The sequence below is a fragment of the Amphiura filiformis genome, chromosome 8 (genome assembly GCF_039555335.1).
Source record: "Amphiura filiformis chromosome 8, Afil_fr2py, whole genome shotgun sequence".
NCBI classification, from domain to species: Eukaryota; Metazoa; Echinodermata; class Ophiuroidea; order Amphilepidida; family Amphiuridae; genus Amphiura; species Amphiura filiformis.
In genome coordinates this window covers 20,114,495-20,138,233 of record NC_092635.1, presented here as the reverse complement: position 1 = coordinate 20,138,233, position 23,739 = coordinate 20,114,495, and the positions used below count along the sequence as shown (strand labels likewise).

General features: G+C 36.4%; 1 protein-coding gene across 1 annotated transcript in view; it reads left to right on the top strand.

Annotated features, from left to right (window-relative positions):
• LOC140158779 (multiple C2 and transmembrane domain-containing protein 1-like) overlaps positions 1 to 23,739 on the top strand; it is a 240,123-nt gene that overhangs the window by 157,227 nt on the left and 59,157 nt on the right. The window lies entirely within an intron of this gene.

Below are 23,739 nucleotides of genomic sequence, written 5' to 3'. Positions count from 1 at the left end.
ATTTTTGGGGGGTCTTTTTGCATTTCATGCAGTTACCACAAAAATAACACTGCAGAAATATATATATATTAGGCGACGAGAAAACCCTAAACCTTTTCTCTGGGCAAGTGAAAAGTATGTGAAATCAGTGCAATCACAGACCCGGGTATGTGATTTCACAGACCGGGTCTGTGAATTCAGAGGAGTCTGTGAATTCACATCAACCCGACTGATATAGGACATCACATGACACATTTGGACAAATCACAGTGCATAAATCTGAATAATGGATGATAGAGGTACTGTAAAAGTGGACATTTTTGTGGTACATTAATTTTAGCGTTTTTCACGTTCAATACAGCTACTGCTAAAATAAAAACATGCAAATGTTCTTTTTATGTGTAGAGCTATTTAAAACAACTCAAGTGAATGGTTTTAAATGGGCAAAGCGCGAAAATTTACACACACAAAAATAACCCCATTTACAGCATTGATCATAAATTGGGCTATTCCATTGGAAATCTATACACACCCTATGGAAGACATAACCTTAATCTTCTACACAGGGTGTGTGAATTTCAAATGGTGATACCTGAATGGCCCAGGGGGGTACTCAGTACAAATGACCATACGGGGACGTGCCGCAAATATGGGTAGCATTTTCAACCTTTTGGTATATCAATGGCCCCTTTTTCAAAGCCTATTTTGGTATATGAATGGGTCCTTTTTTTAAATTTTTTTCAATTTTTTAGGAAAATAGCCCAATTTTTCATTAATCTAGCCAAAATTGTCAAAATTTTCCCAAAATTTTGGGAAAATTTGTAAAAACTAAGACAATTTGGGTTAAATTTGGTCCAAAATTTTGACTTTTGGTATATCTATGGGTCCAAATTTCTTGTAAAATTGGTATATTTATGGGTCCACTTTCAAATTCTCAGCGGCACGTCCCTACCAAAACCAAACTTGAGTACCCCCCCGGGCTGAATGGGTGCATCCATTTGAAATCTACACCCATTATGTCTTTCATATGGGTTGTGTCATAAGGCATCACAAAATATCACATATTGCAGTATCATATCCTCATGTTTGTTAATTAAACATCCCCTGAAATCAAGTATGACTTGTTTGCTTGTGTGAGAATGAAAGTACTACATCATTGTGTGATAATGTCAAATTTTGTCTTGATATGATTGCTCATTATGTTTGCCATTTGACAGTTTGTAATGTGATCATGTCAAATGTTGTAGTTATATGATTACTTAGGCCTATCTCATGCCATTTTGACAGTGTAATATTAGTATTACATGTAGCACATGCAGTATGTAGCAAAACAATTCTGGAAAGAGTTTTCTTGTCAAATGTGTTGTCAAGTTCACGCTACTTAGTTTCTTATACCAGAGATGATGTTGGGTTGAAATGGTCAACCAACTTTTGGGATATTATTTACATTTCTTATGTCTCACAACTTATGTCTCACAACTACTTTTGGACGCATACATCTTCAGCCGCAACTTTTGGGACACAGTGTAATTTATAGTTAAACGGAAGATGAAGTCTCTTATGAAATCTTCCATTGCTGCTAGAAATCTAGATGACTTAAAACAAACTGAAATAATCAAAACAAATATTGAAACAAATCCTTGTTTTATTAAATTCAATCATCTGTGACAGGTAGATTTATTGTGATCAAACTTTCCTTGAATTTTATATCCAGCTAGCATAGACTTTGATGTCAGGTGGATCAGCAGCATCCTAGCTGTTGCTAAGAGATGAATCACTCCTGTGAAGAAAACTTGACATTTCTTAAACACCAAATGGGCTATCCATTTAAAATCCATACACCCCCTATGGAAGACATTACCTTAATCAGGGGGTGTAGATTTTAAATGGATGCACCCATTCAGGTATCACCATTTGGAAGATTAAGGTCATGTTTTCCACAGGGGGTGTATGGATTTCAACTGGAAAGCCCATTGAAAATGAGGCCATGAAAAAAAAAAGATTCTGGACTTTTCAGAATTGGATGATATTTTTTTGTAGGGTGGGATATACCCATTTAACCTTTGCTGTAGCCTAATCCCCGGACGAGCCCCCATAAATTTTTGATGCCACATACAAGCGCTTGGCTACCTGATTTTCAGGAAATGGATCTGTTACCATGTTACATCTTTGGTCAACTACAAACAGATATAAATGCATCAAAGTGCAAGAAAAATGAATGTGTTGGAAAGAGTTGTGCTGATTGGTTCTCGCTTTCTAAAGAGTGTATGAAATACTAATAAAGCATCAACAAGCCACTCAGTATTCTTATGAATTTGAGACACATAGTCAATATTTTCAAAACCAATTTAGTAGCAATCATCTCTAAACAGTAATAGGATATCAAGATGTCCGATGAGGATTTAAAAGTGGGTTATTTATTTGTTGAATAATTATGATATTTTATATTGAAGTAGGATATTATTTGAAATTGAATACAAACGTATCAGCGAAGTAGACACCTGAGTTTTCCATTCTCAAAATATGCACTCTTTGTGATGATAGCACTGAGCCACTTCAAAAGATTTATTTTGCTTATTTATTTAGAGATTTGAGTTATTACTTTACATGCGAACACAAATAAAATTTGCTCTTCTATCAAATAATTAAACAGGCTTAGTCTATCTCAGCACCCAGTGGACCAATAATAGGTATGTTTGTATTTCTTTGAATGGTTTGTTATTTAGATTCCAAATTTAATTGTGACAATAAAAAATTCTTGATATTGAAATAACTTTTTAGATTTGAGAGCTGCACTGATAGTAACGCACACACATGGAATATTATTTGCAGTAGAAGTGATGATGTAACAGGATTACTACCATAGGAATAGGTTCAAACAATTTTTTAATATATCTCGCTGCGCTAGTATGTTGACGTGGTACCTCTGCATTTAACCATAGATGTCAAAGAACAGGGATAAAGACCCGGATTGTAATTCTATATAGAATATTCATATCTTGCTGATCACTCCCACCTGTAAGATTAGTATCGTTGAAAAGAGCGGTATTCTATTCTATATTGATTGCAGATATACATAAGTGATGAGAGTGACCTGCATGTAGTGCAGGGCGATATATTCAAAATTTGTTTTAACCTATTGCTATGGTAGTTAATCATTACTTCACGGCAAATAGGACATTGCAACAACCAATACCGTAAAACTGGTCATTTTCGTGTGCGTACATCCACGGTTTGTTGATTTTTAACTACTTTGCTTATTCTTAAATTCATATTTTAAGATTTCCAACATAGAGCATAAAAGGACGTATTCTGATTTTTTAGTTTTGTATTCGAAAAGAGTGAAAATAAATATAGAGCGAAAATTTGCACTTTTTCAGTACTTGAATTTGTTATTCACTTGCACAGGGGATTTCTACACATTTGTTTTATACAGAACATGGGATCTGATTTGTTTTTCTAATAAAGTAAAGATGCTTGAATGAATACTTACAAAGCTTTGAGAGTGTTTTTTTGAAATTGATACTGGGCAAAAGATATGTGGAATTTAGTTTTGATTTGTGGGAATATGTCACATATATATAAGTATAGAGTATTTTGTGCAAGTGATTTATCGTTGAATTGAACAAGTTTGAATTTTCTACAACAAAATAAATATAGAGTAATTTTGAATTTGTGATATAAACATATAGGCAAATGAAAAATTAAATTGTAAGTATTTTTAAAACACCTCAACTAAGATGTTTTCGATCAGAAAGACACATTTTCTATGCTATAGAACAAGTGTGTTATGAAAAGGTTGTGTGTCTCCTGCAACTCAACCAACCAGCTCTTGTCCAACATACAAAGAATACATTTCTGATAGGAAAAGCAAATGTGCCACAAATTGTTGCAATTTTGTTAGTCTGCAAAAAAATGAAAATGCATCTTAATTGAGCAATTTACTCTTTTTACTTAAAAAAAGTTTTCCTCTTATGTCACTGATAGGTCCCTGGAGGAGCTTTGCCGCTCAGCTCATTTGGGCTATTCCAATTGAAATCCATGCGTGGAAGACATGACACACACAGGGGGTGTAGACATCAAATGGAGTCACCCATTCAGTAACCCCATTTGAAATTCACACTCCCTGTGTGGTAGATTAAGGTAATGTCTGGTGGGGACACATCCCCCTGTAGGGGTGTATGGATTTCAAATGGAATAGCCCATTGTTTGTTATCCATCCAGCTTCATCTATTTGGAATTAAGGGTTTCATTCCCAGTGCATGGCAACTTGCTTTGATGTTGTCTGTCCATCACACCATAGTTAGTTTTTGTTACACCCATTAGCCTTTTCGAAGCATGGCATACACAATAGGAGGGCAGTATTCAATATGGGTAAAACCCGCCAAATTCAAAAGCCTTTACTCATTTCGTGCAGCGCCATCCTATTGTGTCCGCCATACTTATAAAAGGCTAATTGTGTGTTACGTATATTCTGACTGCCTACATTAAAATCTAATTCACCACAGTTAATAAGTGGGAGCTGATGGCCTTATGGATATTGCATCCGACTGGTAAACAGATATTGTTGGTTTGAGTCTTGCATGAGGCATATTCCCTTGTGTTTTACAGTTGGGTTACTCTCCGGCCGAGCAGGATTTCATTTATATGTTGGTTAACTGTTCCTTCTTCCTTTAAATTATATTCAGTTTAATACCTCTTGTATCGTAGGGAGCAATAATTTGTTCTCCGGTGTGTTTCTATGTTATTATGTGGGACGCGTAGCCCTATTACCTACTTGTTGTGATGAATATTGATTGATAAGGCCCATAATGTATTCATATTTAGACAAAACTTTTTATTGTGCCTCATCTTAAATTCATGTTACTTTAAAACAATAAACCCGTAAATGCCTAGATTAGAATATTGCAAGTGGGAATCAATCTGAATAAGAAAGTATGTAAGCTTAACTCCTTAAAACTATCGCAAAACAGAATAATTTAATGATTCCCCAAGCCAAAAAAGATGTAAATATTAATATGTTTACTTAATCTTTTAGTGTTAAGTGCTGTTTCTGAACTTTGGCATATTAGTAGTGTTTTTCACTTGATTTCTGAAGTGTTAAGTGCTGCTTTAGATTGTCAGTATAAATAAATAATGGTATTTTTTCGGTATAAACAAAGGTATTTTTGTCCCCGCCAAACAAAAGTTAAAACGAAGAGGGTATTCGGGAATTCTATATCCCCCAAGTTTGATTTGTTTATATGTATTTGATTTATTTATGTTTATTTTTTCTACTTGTTTACATTTTTTTACAAGCTGCAAAAGCCAGTTCAAACCCAGAGTCAGCATTGTGGTTTGAGAACTGCACTTTTGACGGTGATGTCTAAAGTGTGAAGAATTGTTTGAGAACTTCAATATTAGATAGTGGTATTTTTTTGGTGCTGCAAAATTTCAAGTCTGCTTGAAAATATTTTTCCACTCCCTGACTATGACATGCGCCACTTTATGATGCACAGGTGGTGTACACTCGACGACGCTAGGCTTAGCTAGGCCTATTCAGATTTAGTCTTTAAGCCTATTTAGATTTTGTCTTTAGTTTGCCTTCTAAAATGATATCAAGCAAATGCTTGTGAAATCACATATAACTTCATCATCCATGATGTAAATCTGTCTGGATTCATGGGTTATGTGATGTGATTAAGCAAAATAATAGATGCGTGCGATCAAAGGTAGATCCTTAGATCTGTGCTAACACCCATCTTTTTGTGCTTTGATCGCATGGATATTATAGTTTCAAAGATTTTAAGTAAATGTGCAGATAGTACTTAAATTATTATACTTAAGTCTTTGATGTTTCATTTGAAGCTGAAATCCAGTGAATTTTACTCACTTTAGACTATTATTAATAAGATACAAGGTATGAGGATGTGCGAATGTAGGCCGTTTAATGTTTTCTTAGTTGGTGCCAAGATGGTGATTCTAAATTATTAATGTTATAATCTTTTGTGTTTTCAAATTCAAATCCAAGTCTCTTATTGTATGCTTTTGGTTTACTTTAAAAGCTTTATGAATTCAAGTTATGTATCAAGTGTGGATTTTAATGTTCCTTGTAAGAAGTTTATATATACGTGCCTAGATTGTACAATTCAGACTTACTTTATCCTACTGAGTAGTTAGATCAAATATAGGGAGTAAGCTACACAGGGCTTTGCAGTTTTGGGATGCACCGAAAGAGTTTCAAGTTTTTTGTTGTTATTATTCTATTTCTTATTAAACAGAATGTGTTTTTCCACCAGGAAATTTTGCCAAATCCAGCATAAGTTTGTGACTGTGGTGATACATTTACCATGGACCCAATCCACAGCAGCTGATAGGTGTATTCCATCGTGCTCTGCAGTACCATAAGGCCTCAGTATCCATAGGCTGTTCCTTTGGCTTGTGCCCTTGTTCGTGTTTACTTTTTCCCATGTGACCTGCCACACAGACAACGAACCGTAGCGGCCACTAAGCAAAACAAAGGTTCGTTGTCTGTGTGGCAGGTCACATGGGAAAAGTAAACACGAACAAGGGCACAAGCCACAAGGGAACAGCCTATGGATATGAGGCCTAATAGAACTGCACATGCCATAGAAAGTGTACACAAAATCCCTCACTTCATCTTTCAAGTACTCGCTTATACCAGGGGAGCTTGACTTTTGTTTGAAAAAAATATGATATCTTAAAGTATTGTGAAACTATCCATAGCTCTCAATATCTAAGCAGCTCTTGTTTATATTTTGTATACATTTGCTATGGAGCAATCAGATAGACTGCAATGCATGATGGGATACTCCCTTTAGCTGCTGTGGACCCAATCTCAACCGTTCAACATTCACAAAATGTTCAAATGTTAAGCTAGTTTGCTGCCCCCATCCTTTCAAATCCTAAAAACCATAAACGTGATAAATGCTAAATAATGTGCTGCCAGGCAATGGATAAACTGATGTGAGGGGGAAACATGCATGCATGTATTAGTGCTTTTAGTGTAAATTGGATATAATAAAAGGTTGGTTAATTTGATGTATGATGCTGTCACATACTCCACAGAGTTATAATGCATATGTTGTCACATAAGCAAAGAGTTGTATGTACAGTGACTGCTATTTATATGACTTTTATTAGGTGATATAAGGAGCTATGCAATAAGTATGTGTATGGACAGGAGGGGGATTTGCCCTCCCCCACTCTGGTTAGATGTGCCAAAACATCTTTACCCCCCCCCCCCCCCACCCTTTCAGTGTAACCAAAAATCTGGGCGTTCTTCCGTTTTAAGTTTTACACATGCCAGATTTGCTTGTGAAAATACTACATGTATCTTTGAACCACTAAAAAACTTGCTTTTGAAAATAACCAAGCTCCTAAATACTTGTTGTCATCACCCCTTATATGAACATGTGTTATTTTACAAAATAATCTTTTTTTTTCATTTTGATCTGAAATTTAACCTGAAATTTAAAGGTTATTAAACTTTAAATTAGTAAAATAGTGTGTAAAGAGTATAACACACTTGTTATCATTCTGAAGGAACGCCCCGTACTGTAAACATGCATTGTTTTTATGGAATTTAATTTTGCAAATTTTACAAGAGATTATAATTCATGAAATTAAATAATCATCAATGTACTCATTTAATTAGCTATTTGATTTTGGGCCAAATTCAATTGTAAAAACTAATTGACACGTAACAGTGGCCATTTGCCATTTCATCCCCTCACCCTCCCCCTCCCCAAATAAATGTGAAAAATGCCTCTTGGAAAATATTTGAATCATTATAAGTAATCAAAACACAGCAGTGTTGCTGTTGTCACCCTCGGGCTATGCATAATAATATTGCCTCTGGCATCCTTATTTTTTGTCCTTATTTTTTGCCTATTTTTGCTTGTATTTGCATTTTATTTGATTATATAATAATAAGAACCAAAATGAAAATAAATAATGATCAAAATATGTTAACTTTATATTAATTAATATTTACAATCATGACAATATTTTATATATACTTGCTGGAGGGCAAACACCGATGGAATACTGAATTTGTGTTAAATATATACTTCTAGCCCTTAATCACTGACAAAACAAAATTTTTGTTTTTGCTTTCCCATATTTTAATACTTGACCTTTTTACTCATACTTATTTGATTATTTTATCTGACATGTACAAAAATATATGATGATATGTGTTTGTAATATAAAATGATAACCTTAATACTTGCTCCTGGCCCATAACCCCTGAAAGAACTCACACAATATTATTTTTGGCTAGCTTTCTAATACATATCTTAACCTTTCTGCTTGCAGTTATTAGATTAGAACATCAGGCTATTCCGGTTGAAACCCATACACCTCCTATGGAAGATATGACCTTAATCTCTCACACAGGGAGTATGGATTTCAAATGGGGCTACCTGAATGGGTGATTCCATTTGAAATCTACACACCCTGTGTGGAGGATTAAGGTCATATCTTCCACAGGGGGTGTTTGGATTTCAACTGGAATAGCCCTTTGGTGGGGATGCAGGCAATCCTACAATTCACCTGTTATTCGCCACCTGCATGTGTTAATGAGGCTGTGCATATGACACTGTAGAACACATATTAATATGGAATACCGGTACTGATTTACAATCAATACTTCATCACACAAATTTACAATAGGCATATAATAAAAGTGGACTCCGATCAAAGGGGTCTTGAAATGTGATATGGTTCCCATACTCTGAAAAATATGGAATTAGCAGTAAAAGGGGACAAATTGGAATGACATCAACAAATCCAGAACTTTTTTCACTGAAATTCAATAAAAATTCTTTTATTTCATTATTTTATCATAAAAAGTCTAGTCATATAATGACACTTCTGCTGTACTCATTTCAAACCATTTCCATGCAAATTTCAAAAAAAAAATTTGCAAATTTTAAAAAGTTAAATTAAAGATATAAAATTTAGGGGTAGTAGTTCAGGACAGTGCAGTATCAACATGATAGAGTGTAGTACACATACAGCCTTCTAGCACTAAATGCCAAGGTAATGTGTTTATGCAAGCATCAGCAGTAATCTATGCACATTTGTATTAGACTGGACACCAGTGTCAGAAAATTGTTTGAAATATTTTCAAAACATTTGTTACTATTCCTAGAATCTCTGACTTGATACTGTGCATGTTTGCACTCTTGCAAGTGCATTTTGGACATCTACAATGTATAATAGTTAGTTTGATAAATTTTCACAATTATTTTTTTCCAAAATGTAACTTGCAAATGCCTTTAGTGTGAAAGGTTAACCTATAAGCTTAAGATTAGTTTATTTGTAAGGGGTGTTTATTTTCACCCGATTATCCATCACAAGTCGCTTCATCGTGAATGAATGAATGAATCAGCCAGCCGGCTGCCAATCAATAATTGTAACCATGCATCAATACAAATCATGTGTCAGAGATAGGAGGCCACTTTTATTGTCAGCACTATCACACAAGATGATACAGAAGGTTGTAAAGCATTTAAGTAAATATTTGAGCCAGGAGCTGCTGAATTCTGCATAGTGGACAAGAGGTTGACTGTATTCATTGCTGCATAATATTGCATCCACCTGTATACTGCTAGCTATATTATAATCATATATAGAATACATAATTGCACTTCTGAGATGCTTGAAGTTTGGATAGTACATTCGGAATTGAAAATACATAGTCGGGAGTCTGAGAATGCTTGTAGAATGTAAATGAAATCCCGCATGGGCAGTGGAAAATGTCAACTGTATCTATCAGTTATATCAGTATAATCATCTGTAAATAGAGAAGCAAAAATACTACTCTCGTACACTACTAATGCAGAGGCGAGCGAGGACTTATAACAAGATTTTGACTTCAAGTATTCCAAATTCAGAAGCTGTATGAAATTTACCCAAGCTCCTTGAGAAATGCAGCTGAAATGTCAAACTGTGCTTAGAAATTTAGAAAGAGTTTGACTGCATTATGATACATCAAGACTGTACTTTATTCATTGGTAAAGGTGAAACACTGCACGCTTTCTGCAATAGAAATATATGAAGTGCATGCGAGCTCTGAACAATATTACTTGGATGAAGTATTTGCAATTCTAAAGCAGTGCTACGCGTGGAGAATGTTTTAATTGTTTAACGATTTCAGAAGATCATCCTTAATTGACTGTGCAGTGATCGTCCATTTAAACTACTGGTATTGCATAATTATTCACTGAGTAAATTGAGAGTGTCATTACCTCATGATCACAGTGCAAATGGACAGTGCATAATATTGAAGGAACATTGCGTGGACGTGTGGCTGGACGGAACATTTGTTACAAATTTTGTGAATCATCAATCATTCTAGTCATGGTGAGTTGTGACTATATGTGTATTAATAAATTGAGTTGAGGACCACTGCACGTGTCTGGTTTGTGAAAAAGAGAGAGAGAGAGAGAGAGATGGAAAGGAGGCAGGAGCTGGCAAGTGATTGAGAGAGAGAGAACACAAGGAGAAAGCAATGGAGGCAGAGGGAGTGAAGTCGAGAAACTGCAGAGAGAAAGAGACCCACTCACCTACCCACAAACACCCCCACACATACACACATCCCGAGAAGAAAAAGACAGAGTAAGAGACTTGGTGGAGGATGTCAGAATACTGCTAATGTAAAATATATAAAATAAAAAAGTTTAATTTCTCATGTGATGTGCATGTGAAAAATAACACTGCGCAGATAACACTTTTATAATGAGTGCTATCTATTGAAGATAACAATTTTATAACATGTGCTATCTACTGCAGATAACACTTTTATAACATGTGCTATCTACTGAAGATAATACTTTTATAACAAGTGCTATCTACTGAAGGTAATACTTTTATAACAAGTGATATCTACTGAAGATAACACGTTTATAATGAGTGATATCTACTGAAGATCACACTTTTATAATCAGTGATATCTACTGAAGATAACACTTTTAATCAGTGCTATCTATTTTGCAAAAGATAACACCTTTATAACCAGTGCTATCTACTGAAGAATGCTTTTATAATGAGTGCTATCTACTGAAGATAACACTTATAATGAGTGCTATCCACTGAAGATAACACTTTTATAATCAGTGCTATCTACTGAAGATAACACTTTTATAATGAGTGCTATCTATGGAAGATAGCACTTTTATAATGAGTATTATCTACTGAAGATAACACTTTCATAATGAGTGCTATCTACTGAAGATAACACTTTTATAATCAGTGATATCTACTGAAGATAACACTTTTAATCAGTGCTATCTACTTTGCAAAAGATAACACCTTTATAACCAGTGCTATCTACTGAAGAATGCTTTTATAATGAGTGCTATCTACTGAAGATAACACTTATAATGAGTGCTATCCACTGAAGATAACACTTTTATAATCAGTGCTATCTACTGAAGATAACACTTTTATAATGAGTGCTATCTATGGAAGATAGCACTTTTATAATGAGTATTATCTACTGAAGATAACACTTTCATAATGAGTGCTATCTACTGACTGAAGATAGCACTTTTATAATGAGTGCTATCTATGGAAGATAACACTTTCATAATGAGTGCTACCGGTATCGACTGAAGATAACGCTTTTATAATGAGTGCTATCTACTGAAGATAACACTTTTATAGTGAATTTTTTTTTGTGATATTTAAAATAAAATAAAAGTAAAGGAATTTAAATATGAGTTATATAAAACAAATATTGAACGTTGGTATTCATTCAATAGAAAAAATATTTTCATTCGGTGAAATATGAACTGTTCCATTCAATGTGTCAAAGCCTCGTTGAAAGGAACAGTCCATATTTCACCTCGTAAAAAATATTCTTACTATTGTACTCATAAACATTCAATATTTGTATTCTTACTATTGTACTCATAAACATTCAATATTTGTATACTATCTACTGAAGATAACTTTCTAATTAGAAGTGATATCCGCGGATGATAGTGTGTTCCTTTGAGGATCCTTTGTTAGCTAGTTTTGTATGGATGTCTACCATATGTGAGATTGGTAGAGATGAAGGAAAGGGAAGCAGATATGTAACGAGATATAGAGAGAGGAAGCAAGAGAGAGAGGAGAAGAGAGAATTGACACACAGGTTGGAAAGAGATAGGTAAATGAGTGCTATCTACTGAAGATAACTTCTAATTACTAAAGATATCTGTGGATGATATTATATTTCTTTGAGGACTCTGCATATGCATGGAGATAAAATAGGAACAAATAGGTAAAGAGATATAAAGAGAGGAAACATGAGAGAGGAGGAATTAAAAGATATAAAGGATGCACTGTTTGAAAGAGATAGGTAAATAGAAATTGAGAAAGGGGAGAGAGATAGAGAGAGAGAGGGAGCGAAAGAGGGAGAGAGTGCATCTGGAAGAGTTTAACAACTGGGAAAGAGAGGTCACACCTGCAAGTGTTAAACTGTAAACTGCCTGTATAACTGTTTGCATAATTTTAGCTTGCTGATTCGGTTCCTGTTATATTTTGTAGAATTTGTACTTATTATGTAAATAAATAGATGTAGAATAGATGTAGAGAAAGAAGAGGGGTCAAGAAAGAGAGAGGTCACACCTGGAAAAGTTTAACAGCTGACTGTATAACCACTTGCATAATAAAATTAATTCAATTCCTGTTGAACAATGCATAATATTGTGTATTTTATAGAATTTGTACTTACAGGTAAATAGATAGATGTAGATAAAGAAGAGAGGGGTCAAGAAAGAGAGAGAGGTCACACTGGAAAAGTTTAACAACTGCCTGTATAATCACTTGCATAATAATTTTAGCTTGCTGATTCAAATCATGTTGGATGGTGCATAATACAGGCTGTATCAAAATGATTGGTACCGATCAGTTTTTCAGTGATTATGGACGAGACTGCCTCATCTAAATGCAACATAAGATCCACAAATGTTTGTCAGATTAATGTGGTAACACTACAGGTTATAATTCCGGCAATTCCAAGGGGATCTGCGTCGCATTTGGAAGAACCAGGCTTTTCAATAAATACCAAAACCAATGGGTACCAATCATTTTGATATATAGCCTGTATTGTGTATTCTGTAGAATTTGTTTATACAGGTATATAGATATAAAGGGTAGAAAGAGAGAGTAGAAGAGAGAGAGAAAGAGAGATCAGATCACCTGGACAGATTTGACAATTACCTAGATGTGCTTGCATTATTTAGTGCCGATTGGTGATTCGATTCCTGTTGGACATGCATAAAACAGTGTATATTGTAGAGTTTTAATTTTGACAAGTAAATAGATGGTGAGGGAGATAAAGGGAGAGAGAGAGGGAGCAAGAACAAGGTCACACTTAGAACAGTTTAACAGCTGCCTGTATAACTTGCATAATTTTGGCTTATTGCTGATCCAATTCCTGTCGGACCATGCATAATATTGTGTATTTTGTTGAATTTTTGTTCACCATTAAATTTGTTTTCCAATTAATCTTCAGTAAAAGACAGAAAAAACAAAACAAAAAAACATGGCAATCGTGTTATTGTGTTAATCAAAGCAAACTCCCTATGGCCTGAGATTGGTTACTGGTTAATAGCTGATATGGTGCCTTCAGTGGAGAAAAGGAATTGCAGAAAATGGCATATGATGTTGGTACTTTTACAAGACAAAAATCAACTTTTCTAGGCACGGTACCTTCAGCAAAGGAAGATTACTATTACTAAGACTTAACTTGTAAGACAGTTTACATGTTTGAAGTTGCAAGGTTAAGATAGGGCATGATGTGTTTCCGCTGCGCTCAGAAATTTCAAACATTATGACAAATGGTAAACAAACCATCTGTGGGTTTAAAAGGGGAGCATGACCTAGCATTGTTTGCACTCATATATTGAGAAAAATATAACAAATTTATCAAAAAGTGGAGCAGCTGTGGCTTCCCTCAGAGGTGTAAGTCTTCCGGAAATTCCCGAATTCGAAATGTGGCTAAAAAAACAATTCGAAATGTAAAAAAACCAAACAAAATATATATATATTTTTTTTTTTTTTTTTAACATTTCCGGGATTGGATGATGATAATTCATCATTTTTTGAGGGGGGTGATACCCTGCAGCCTATTCCCCGGACAAGCCCCCTTGCACTTCCGGAAATTTGGTGAGGTGCTCCCCTTTGGCTCGCATGTTTTTCAGGGAGTGGATTGTTACCTCACTTACACCTCTGTTCCCTGGCCACCCCACTTGCTATGGCCCTTCCAATTAATCTTCAGTAAAAGACAGAAAAAACAAAACAAAAAAACATGGCAATCGTGTTATTGTGTTAATCAAAGCAAACTCCCTATGGCCTGAGATTGGTTACTGGTTAATAGCTGATATGGTGCCTTCATTGGAGAAAAGGAATTGCAGAAAATGGCATATGATGTTGGTACTTTTACAAGACAAAAATCAACTTTTCTAGGCACGGTACCTTCAGCAAAGGAAGATTACTATTACTAAGACTTAACTTGTAAGACAGTTTACATGTTTGAAGTTGCAAGGTTAAGATAGGGCATGATGTGTTTCCGCTGCGCTCAGAAATTTCAAACATTATGACAAATGGTAAACAAACCATCTGTGTGTTTAAAAGGGGAGCATGACCTAGCATTGTTTGCACTCATATATTGAGAAAAATATAACAAATTTATCAAAAAGTGGAGCAGCTGTGGCTTCCCTCAGAGGTGTAAGTCTTCCGGAAATTCCCGAATTCGAAATGTGGCCAAAAAAAAACAATTCGAAATGTAAAAAAAAACCAAACAAAATATATATATTTTTTTTTTTTTTTTAACATTTCGGGATTGATGATGATAATTCATCATTTTTTGAGGGGGTGATACCCTGCAGCCTATTCCCCGGACAAGCCCCTTGCACTTCGGAAATTTGGTGAGGTGCTCCCTTTGGCTCGCATGTTTTTCAGGGAGTGGATTGTTACCTCACTTACACCTCTGTTCCCTGGCCACCCCACTTGCTATGGCCCTGTATACATCACAGGTGTAGCAGGATAGGATGTTTAATTTGAAATAGACTCCTTCCATCTTTGTTGTTGTGGGAAAAGGACAAGACGCTATAAACACAGAATATAAGTAATTTAATATCATATAACTCCTTGCTTTTACATATTTTCAACTTCCAAAATTGTATTTTCACACCTTTAAATGCATTTTGGATAATATCGGATTACTATTTTGTTATTAAAATCATATAAAATATGCACATACACTTTTGAGGCAAACGGCCAACTTGAGGAAGCCGTGTACTACATGCTCTCTTGTATAAATATCTGTGTCGATTTGACTGGAGCTAAGAAATTTAATATCCATTTTCACACGTAAAGTAAATTAGAGGTCTGCATGTGAATTGAAGTGTGTGAGATTGACGCATGGATTTACAAGGAGTGTATTAGGATTATTGTAGGTTAAACTGTGACTTTATTTCTTGGGTTTTTTCCCTATTTATCACATTAGGCATACATGTTGGCATTTATACTGCGCCATTTTATTTAGACTGGCTCAGCAAACAATATGAAAAATACAATAACGCGATATGAAACAAAATATATACGACAAAGGCGGTAGAATGGAGGACATATTAATGAGGTTACAAATGTGATTTTACTGCCTTCTTGAATGATGGAAGGGAGTTGGCAGTGTGAATGACAATGGGCAGCTTATTCTTTAATGACAGAGCTGTATACAAGAATGACTTGTCCTGTATTGGTGTTTGTGTACAACATATCAGAAGATGAACACAACCCCATCCAGCCTTGGCAGTATAAGGCTAGGCAAGATGAAAGATATGCAGTTACAATTCCATTAACCTTTTCGGTAAATCCCCTTTAAGCCTTTGTGAGTACACCTGAGAACTCGTCACTTGACGTCACGGCGATCTGCGCCAATGCGCACATCGTTTATTGAACATCGTTACTGCGCATTGCAAGTCGGTGTGACGTCAAATGACGAGTTCTCAGGTGTACTCGCAAAGGCTTATGGGATTTACCGAAAAGGTCAATTGATGTATTTCTTGTAAAGAAGGATCTCAAATGTGATTCGTTCCCTAACCGGCAATCAGTGAATTTTGTTCAGGAAGGGAGTTGCATGATCGTACTTGGTGACACAAAATATGAAGTTGGCTGACCAATTCTGAAGACGTCTGGCAATATCATTGGTATTTGTTCCCATGAGAAGGGCATGTCCATAATCTAATCTTGAAAGCACTGATGAGCAGACATCATAATTCCATGTTCCAAAGTCCAGATAACAGCGAATACATAAGATTTTGTTAGATGATAAGTTACGCTAGCATATGAGATATGAGCTGACACTATTATGTACCAATTAACCTTTTCAGCTCATATTTGATGGCAGATATAACAATAGCTGAAGTGGATAAATCAAAGATATTGGAACACACCTTTAAAAAAAATCTGTTTCATAAAATTTGTTAAAAAATCAATGCCGATGGCACAACTTTTCTCCATTTTACCAATTTTCCAGCAAATACTTGTATTGCCGAGGCCCAGAGGGGTATACCTCTATTTCCTGGAGATGTGATCGGATATACCACAAAATACCTGTGAAATATAGCATTTTTTACCCACATTTGAAGAATCTTTACTGTTCACAAAAATTATGGTGACCTTTGAGAAGCATTGCCCTCACACCTAAATGCAAGCATTGACAATGGCTAAACAGTTATCCACTAGGCCTATATTGCAGTAATACTGCCCTCATAATTGCTACAAAGATACTGTTAAGAGAAATGAGGGGGAGGGTAATTATCAGAGAAGATATCTCACCCTTCCCAGAATTCTTTGCAACATGATGCATCACCTCATTACAGCAAATGACACTCATATCCCTAGTTTTAATTTTGAGAATAGACTGGCTAAACATGGCTCGATAGTCTAGATGCATATTTGGCAAGATCTGGATGTGCTCTGCTTATTGAGATACATTTCATCCAGTAGCGGCACCATGGGGGTGGGGAGAAATTCCCCCAGTCAGAACTTTTATACCCCTCTTATACCCCTTGTAAAAATTGTGAAAATTTCCACTTTTGACTTTCACAAAAAATGACTTAATGGGACAATTTGCACAGAAATCAGGTGAATTTTTGTCTTAAGCAGACCAAACAGAAGATGCACACTGCACTTTTCTACAGGTAAATAAAATTGAGCTGCCCTTCTTAAACTAGAGCCAAGTTGCCCCTTGCAGCTCCTTGCTACAGCCATGTTCGCAAAATAATTCTCATATCAGCATGCATTCAAAACAATCGTATTTCTGGTAAGGGGCTGTGCAATAATTATGAGCCCCCGTTTCCAAATGGTTCGCCAAAAATTCTTTGCCCCCCCCCTCTCGGCCCGCCAAAAATTCTTTGCCCCCCCTTGCACATGCCAATGAAATTAGCATATTTAAGTGTTTCTGTACCGTTTTCATAAGCTTTTTTAGCGCGTTTATTTAAAAGGCGCCCCATGAATGTGTGCCAAAAATTGCTTGCCCCCCCCTCTCGACTTACCAAAAATTGCTTGCCCTCCCTTTTGGCTTGCCAAAAATGTCTTGCCCCCAATTTTACCCTCCCCAGGGCTCATAATTATTGTACAGCTAGCCCCTAAGCAATATTGAATGAACTGCTTTGACACAGGTATAACATGAATGAAACATGAACACATTGTACAATCCCTTTGCTACGCCTATATGCCAGTATATGATATATGACATTATATTGACATACATAGTAGACACCAAAAGCTGTTAAAGCATGAGACATTGTTTGCACATGTGTACATCAGCTGTGTAACAAATTGCCTGTAATATTCAACCATCCAATTAATATAATACATGTATGTGTTATTTGATAGCAAAATGTCAGAATGTGAATTATAAATTAATATTGAAATAACAATAACCAGTATTAACCACTATTAATAACTGATTTGGTCTTTGATATGTAACATTCTTATTCAGTTGGTGTGTCTTGTCAAGAATACATGCAAATTATTTGATTGGGTTTCAGCTATAGACAAATCCAATTTCATGCATTCCTACACCTCAATGGCAGCCATAGCTGGGTCCCCGTCGGGCATATCCCACCTAAAATATGAAATGATGCATCCTTGGTGGGGATTTTAAACTGCATTTCATCCATGTTATATGTAGAAGAATGATGAAAGTTTACAACACAATACAACAAAGCATCGATTTTAAAGCTCCTTTAATCCTCCCAATTGGGCATTCACAACACCAGTTTGGTGCGCCGGGGACCCAGTCATGGACGACTAAATTCTGACCATCACTTGACTCGTAGGATTCGTGTATACATTATGACATAATAGTGGATAGTCATGTAAGACAGCGCGTACACTCCCACGCAACAGCGACATGCTTGTTGATCCTCATTGAGGGTGCGATAATGTATTTGCTTAATACATGTGCACATGCAAGACTAAAAACACGATTCAGCGGCTTAGATGTCCTTACAAACGTAACTTTAATTTTTCTGGAAAAAAGCAGTTTTACTTATAAAAATTATACTTAAACTGATTTAGAATGAGAATAAAAGATGGGATTTTGTCTTTTGCCTATCCAATATCGTGTCATTATTGATGTATGCTGGCTATTCAAAATATTGGTCAGCCCATCCATTATGATACACACAAGACAAAATCATATCTTTTATTCTCTAATTACAGTCTAATTTTAATTTGAAGGTTTATGCAGAGATTATATGAAAAGTATTTTGCCTCAGTGCTAGCCCTTTGTGCTTTTCTCACCGAAGTCAAATTTTGACTTCTGATATGAACTGATTAGGCGCGGATCCAGGCATGGGCACACCGGGCCCGTGCCCCCCCTTTTCGAGGGTCCTAATTTTTTTTTTTTTACAATTTTGTTGGAAAAAAAAAACCCGTTTGTTTGGCTTTACATTTTTACATGTTTTATGGAAGATATACATCGCAATTTGATCATGATAAACGGCCTCCCATGCCGTGGCGGATCCATGCAGGGGCACACCCCAGACCGTGTCCCCTTTCATGGTCCATGAAATGGCTTCAATTCGGCATTTAATTTTAATTTTTTCCAAATACTGAGGGGTGCATCTTCCCTCAGACACCCTCCCTCCGCATATGGATAAATAGGTGCCCACTTAGGCTTCTGTTTTGGACCAGTCACGGGGCAGGTGGAAGGGCACACTGGCCCGTGCGCCCGCCCCCGTCGCGGTTAAAAACAATGAGGAAAGGAGAGAAGAGAAGGGGCGAAAAGCTGCGAAAATGAGAGAAAGGAAAGAAGAGAAATGAGAAGAAGAGAAACACAATATTTGCACGTAATTGAGAGGCCCAAGCCTTCTTATCTATGATTATTAAGGCATTGCTTGAAGGCGGGTTCCTCTGCCCAAAAGCCTGTGAAATTACTGCGGGCCCGCCGATACACAGGGCCCGTCACATTTTGTCACCAACATCTGAATTAAGCGACTCAATGCTGACTTCAACATCAATCCGTGCATGCTTTAGTAGGCCTAAGTCCAATAAAGTGTAATATTTAAAATTTTGCAAAAAATATGCACCAAATGACTTAAATGGGACCTTCATTTTGCAAAATTTTCCAACTTCTGAGGGAAATAAACTGGTAGCCATTTTCGCTTCTGTTTTGGACATCCATTACACTTTATGTTTTGATTTGTTGTGGAGTTATGTATACGTTTCACAAAAGTGTTGTTGTTTCAGCCCTCTTTACAACATAACTCAAGAACCACAAGACCTACAAAAGTATATCTGTGATATTTGAATTCTTCTACACGCTTGCTATGAAATGATCAATGCAATTTTGGTCAAATCTCACTACCCATAAGATGCTGTGAACTACCAAATCGCAACAGTTTAAAATAGTTAATTTACACAATAATAGTGAAAACTTGTCAACAAATGACTTCAATTGGACCGTCATTTCACAAATTTTCGGCTTTTTCAAATTAAAATTTTAGACAATAATAGTGCCAAAATGGGCCACCAAATGGCTTCAATTAGGTTTTCATTTTGCAAAAGTTTCTCACTTCTGAGGGGGGCACATCCCCTTCAGACACCCCCTGAGTATGCATAAGGAAGTTGCCCTTTTCGCTTCTGCTCTGGACACCCAAACCATGGAAATAGTAGATGTTAAAGCAATAATTTACACAATAATAGTGAAAACTTGTCGACAAATGACTTCAACTGGACCAAATGGCTTCAATTAGGTGTTTATTTTGTAAAAGTTTCTCACTTCTCAGGGGGCACATCCCCCCTCAGACCCCCCCCCCTACGTCGTGCAAGCGCGACGAACGGCACTGCCGCGCCAATTATTCTAAGTTTGTGCCCCCCTTTTCAAAAATCCTGGATCCACCACTGGAACTGATGACTACATGGCAATCATCCAGGAACACCCCTTTGCTGTTTGTCGGTCTGTCATCATCTGGTATAGCTTCTTCATGTGTGAAAACACAGGATTTTTGAGTCGGTCTATAAAAATCAACTTCTATTTTGTAATGGTTTAAAAAATGGTGAGATTGTCAAATGGCACTTACAGGGCCAATCTGGGGTTTAACCTGTACTACCCCAAGAATGTCTTTACAGTTGTACAACTACAAGACAAAAAAATGAATTTGTCAACATTTTCTGAATTTCATATATTTATGAAAATATTTGAAGTCTACATAAAGGTCATACAAATGAGAACTAGTTATTCATATTATTTGAATGTTGAGAGAACTATCATGCCTAGCCAGGTGTGTAGCAAGGTGACAAAAAAATGGGCCCCCACAGTTACGATCCCGAAAAGCGGAGGAAGCAAAGCTGCAAAAAAGTGTAAACAAATGTAAAAAGTGCAAAAAAGTGGTGTGCTGTGCACCTGCTTAGGGGGCGCCTGTGTCTAGTTTCAGACAAGTAATTATTGAGATGAGTCATTTGCTTCAAGAAGCCAGCAGTTGCTGAAAAATCTTTTGATAGAAGATGAGGACACAACATGGGAACATGATTGTTGCCTTGGTTTGTCTGAATCTTGTAAGTAAACACACTTTTGTACAGAGGTAAAGTTCATAAACTTGAAAGTGACTTTGAATATTTTGGTGTGCTAAATAAAAATAGGTATTTGAGGTGGGAAAAGTAGTTTAGACAATTACTGCCCTTGTTGAAACCAGAAAGTTCAACAATGACTTTGAAAATGTCATGGTGGTTACAGTGCCAAGTGATTAAATACATTTGATTAGGTGCATATATTTGAAAAGTTAAGCACCTCTAGGTATTTTACAAATGAATAGAAGTTGTTACAACTATTCAACCCATCCTGGGACGTTTTCAAACAAATTCAGGCTACCGGGCGATCATGCATATCACGCTAAAAGGCGAGGCACAGATGAATGACCGGCAGCCTGGATTTGTTGGAAAAACGATCCCACGATGGGTTGAATCTACTATACACGTATGATCCCAACTTGGTTGTCTTATGTTGTGTTAACAAATTATGTAGAGTGTTCTAGCCCCAATGAAACATGAATCTCAAAAAAAATTTAATAAATTGACGATAGAATTGTGCATGATCAATATAATTGTTTTTGAGAAATGTCTAGTGATGGCTGATTGACAACTCCCCCAAGATATATGACACTGAAATGGGCTATTCCAGCTGAAATCCATACACCCTCTATTGAAGACATGACCTTAATCTTTCATTTTCTCTCTGTGTGGAAGATTAAGGTCATGTCTTCCATAGGGTGTGTGTGGATTTGAACTGGAATAGCCCAATAACACTGAACTTCTATGTTTATGTTGTAGAATCATGCACAAATCTGTGGTCTGTGATGGAATTTGATATATCATGGGTTAAGTAGGGGTCGTGGCCCTAAAACATAAAACCCAAACAGGACTGATCATCTCTATTGTATGTCATTTCAGTCAGCAGTGAACATATTAATATTTGACTTTAAAAACAAGCCACAAGCATGAATAGTAGTTAGATGTTTGGTGATCTTAATTGCCTCTCTTTCATTTGAACTTCTCTGCATAGAGCAATGATAATATACGAGTTGAAAGTTGGGAGTTTAAATCTGGAGCCTGGGATTTTGAGTCGACAGTGCCATTGAGTGAGTTATAAGTTAAAAGTTCTTAGAATGCAAGTTAAATACCTTATAGTTCTGATATACCCAACTCCAAAGTGGGATATATACAACTCCCAACTTGCATTCATGAACTCACAACTTACTGTTTGCAGTTCAACAACCCTGTGGGTTGCAAACGGAATTGAACCCCTCACCTTTTGATTTGTAGAACCTCAATAGGCCTAAGTGAGTGTTAAAATGAAATGATTCACAGTATTCAAACTTTATTGGAAGAAATATAAGTTTTACATAAATCTGTTTCAAATTTTTAACATTAAAGGTGGGTGACTGCATCGAGCTGGAGATGTTGACATCAGAAGAAAGCTCATGCTTTTCGTATAACTGGTAAAGATAAGCCTAGGATATGTTTTGTTAAATGGTATGCACAAAAAGTAGTATAGTAGCAGTGTGTGCCCCCTTAAGAGCATTACACACTTAAAACTACGGGGTCAAAAAATGACCCAAACGGGGTCAAAAATGACCCCGGCATAGTTATCAACTAAACACCATACCACTACGGGGTTATTTTGACCCCATTGGTCGGGTCATTGCAATGACTACGTATTTGGGTCAAATAGTAACCCCATTGGGGTCAAAATATTACCCCATCAAATGGGTCAAATGAAATGACCCCTTCAAAAGGGTGCCTTATTGGGTTACTTAATGACCCAATTTCGGGGTCAAATGAAATGACCCCTTTGAAAGGGTTATTTATATCGGGTTACTATGACCACGTTAAGGGGTTACTATGACCACGTTATGGGGTTGCTATGACCACGTTAAGGGGTTACTATGACCACGTTAAGGGGTTGCTATGACCACGTTAAGGGGTTACTATGACCACGTTAAGGGGTTGCTATGACCACGTTAAGGGGTTACTATGACCACGTTAAGGGGTTGCTATGACCACGTTAAGGGGTTACTATGACCACGTTAAGGGGTTACTATGACCACGTCAAGGGGTTACTATGACCACGTTAAGGGGTTATTATGACCACGTTAAGGGGTTACTATGACCACGTTAAGGGGTTACTATGACCACGTTAAGGGGTTACTATGACCACGTTAAGGGGTTACTATGACCACGTTAAGGGGTTACTATGACCACGTCAAGGGGGTTACTATGACCACGTTAAGGGGTTACTATGACCACGTTAAGGGGTTACCATGACCACGTTAAGGGGTTACTATGACCACGTTAAGGGGTTATTATGACCACGTTAAGGGGTTACTATGACCACGTTAAGGGGTTACTATGACCACGTTAAGGGGTTACTATGACCATGTTAAGGGGTTATTATGACCACGTTCTTTTCATTACCCAAATTAGTGGGTCAAATTAGAATACATTACAACTAGAAGTAGATTCTGTGTTTCAACTATTTTAATTGGAAAAAGCTTGTTTCAAATTTATGTTGCTGAAAAGGGAAAATTCACTGTTCTACAGAACTATTTCAGTAAAATTCAAATTCACACATACACCATAAGCTACCATACTAAAGCATTTGGTATCTGGTTGCAAAACATGCATTACAATGAAAATAATAACAATTCACAATTCTATAATTCCATGTGGTTGGCATTGGCATTGCAATAATAT